We start from the raw sequence: 2,500 nt of genomic DNA, 5'->3' as shown, positions 1-2,500 counted from the left end.
TTCAAACATCTGCCAGATCCATGAATATATATATATATATACATACAAAAATGCTTTAAAAGCACACAGAAAAGACCAACAGGAGAGTACAAGGTTATAATAAAAGGAATTCACTCTCCTGTGTAATCATCGTATGATGAGAAAATAAAGAAAAAGGGGAGTAGGGGATGTGTATAGCGACGAACTACTCCCCATGCAACGGCTTACGTGTGGAGGTCATAGTTACGCATGGAGTACATAGTTACTCAAAGCGTACGATTCTCCCGTCCAAAATTAAGGCGCAGAGAGCCCGCCAGACCATTTGTGCACAAACACGGCAATATATAATATATGCACTCTTTCGACAATGGGACGAAAGATCTCAATGAGAATGAAACAGAGGGTGCTTGCGTGAAGGTGGAGCATCGCATCGTTTACTTGTATTGGGGAGTGAGTGCGAAGAGCTGTACTTCGGGTCTTCGGGAATCGTCACCGACGTTCACATTGCAAACTCGAACGATCAATAGGGTGCGGTTTCCCGTCGGACGCTGAATGTTATAGCTTAACCACGAATATAGAAATACCCGTCGTTACGAATCGATGTTTTTCACCCGCCACCTGATGGATCGTGTTCTCTTTGATAAAAATACCTCGTGTCAAAGAGACGTGTATACTATAATATACGCCATTGGTCTGCCTGTGTGTAGGCTCTCCGACAATTATATGGACAATTACGGTCGCAAGAACAGGGATGTAAGCGTCGATTCGAATCCACATATCGCGCTTCCTCGGTCTTCGCCTGTGGTGTCCGAGATACGTCCATTGGAAACGGTGGTGTTGTCTCTCCTCTAGAGAAAGAGAGGACAACAACAGGGTACCTGTGGAAAACTTGCGGTGAACGCGTTGTGTTCTGTCACGAACGTCGAGGAATAGGATGAGAGAAGGACCGGCTGTGAAGCTCGCTTTTAAAGCTGCGTGAGTCTGACACCCTACTCTGTGTGGCGATAGCGCACACACGAGCGTGGGACGAATGACCGCTGCCAGAGCCGGCTGTGAGTCCCGCTCTATTTATCGAGTTCGCGTATGACATAGAGCACAAAACGTCGCCGCGATGCGTGTTCGTTGACGAACACGTATATTCGAGAGGACCGGCTGCGTAGCTCGCGTAAAGCTGTGTGCGATTCTGACACTCTACTCTCTGTGTGGCGATAATACAGTGCACAAGAGCTTGGGACGAACGATCGCGCACGGCCAGAGCCGGCTGTGAAGTCCGCTAGTATCGAATAATCTTTCTCCGTGCACAATTGGAAATGTGTTTCGAGAGGACCGGCTGCGTAGCTCGCGTAAAGCTGTGTGCGATTCTGACACTCTACTCTCTGTGTGGCGATAATACAGTGCACAAGAGCTTGGGACGAACGATCGCGCACGGCCAGAGCCGGCTGTGAAGTCCGCTAGTATCGAATAATCGTTCTCCGTGCACAATTGGAAATGTGTTTCGAGAGGACCGGCTGCGTAGCTCGCGTAAAGCTGTGTGCGATTCTGACACTCTACTCTCTGTGTGGCGATAATACAGTGCACAGAGCTTGGGACGAACGATCGCGCACGGCCAGAGCCGGCTGTGAAGTCCGTTAGTTATCGAGTTCATTCTCCAATAAGAGAGAGGAGGAGGAGAAGTGTCGGGATCCAGTATCGGGTTGTCTATGATCCCCGTCGTTTTCTGAATTCTCCTCCTGTGTTTTCCACTTTAAAGGTTTTTCAATGTATTTTCCGCCCGGCCGTCGGATACGTGTGCGCATTGCAATCGCGTACTCGCGACGGTTTTCCGTTTCTACGGACGATCGTGTGTCGTCCTTAAAAAACGACGCCTGAATCTCCTTCGCGCGCTGGTTGGAGCTTTCAGGTATCGGCGTTTCTTATGAACCGCAGAACAAGAGACATAATTATATATTGATTATAAATCAAATTATACGATTACCCTGAACGGTGGATCACTTGGCTCGTGGGTCGATGAAGAACGCAGCTAATTGCGCGTCAACGTGTGAACTGCAGGACACATGAACATCGACATTTCGAACGCACATTGCGGTCCACGGATACAATTCCTGGACCACGCCTGGCTGAGGGGTCGTTTACGTAACCAAATACTGCTTGCGTTGCTCTTGTAAGTCCCCGCCGTCCGCTTACCTCTCCATGTCGAATTTTGTGGAGGGCGCAAAGAGCGTTTTCTGAGTCGGGTTGCAAAGATGCTACGTACGAGCGAACGATGGACGTTTCGTCGGCGTTTGACGCGGTTCTGTGAAAATTGCAAATTTTACATTGCGTCTAACGGTCTTCGTGAGAAGAAGGAAATAGGAATGGGTATCACATTCGGACTTGCGTGAGTGTTTTGCGGCGTCGTGAGTCGTATTTTCAATACGACCGCCCGTGAACACCGCTCCGACGATCGAAATCTCTCTCTCCTCTCTCTCTGGAACGATTCGCATTGCGGAAGAAGCGTTTCACTCTCGAACATTTTACGCGC

General features: G+C 49.0%; 1 non-coding gene across 1 annotated transcript; it reads left to right on the top strand.

Annotated features, from left to right (window-relative positions):
- The first annotated feature begins 1,951 nt into the window (after positions 1-1,951).
- On the top strand, positions 1,952-2,106 carry LOC143364844 (5.8S ribosomal RNA). The gene has a single exon (XR_013084325.1). It is a non-coding gene; the product is annotated as a 5.8S ribosomal RNA (ribosomal RNA).
- The last annotated feature ends 394 nt before the right edge of the window (positions 2,107-2,500 follow it).

The sequence above is a fragment of the Halictus rubicundus genome, unplaced genomic scaffold (genome assembly GCF_050948215.1).
Source record: "Halictus rubicundus isolate RS-2024b unplaced genomic scaffold, iyHalRubi1_principal scaffold1060, whole genome shotgun sequence".
In the NCBI taxonomy this organism is placed as follows: domain Eukaryota; kingdom Metazoa; phylum Arthropoda; class Insecta; order Hymenoptera; family Halictidae; genus Halictus; species Halictus rubicundus.
The sequence above is the reverse complement of the archived record's forward strand: the minus strand, read 5'-3'. Positions and strand labels throughout refer to the sequence as shown.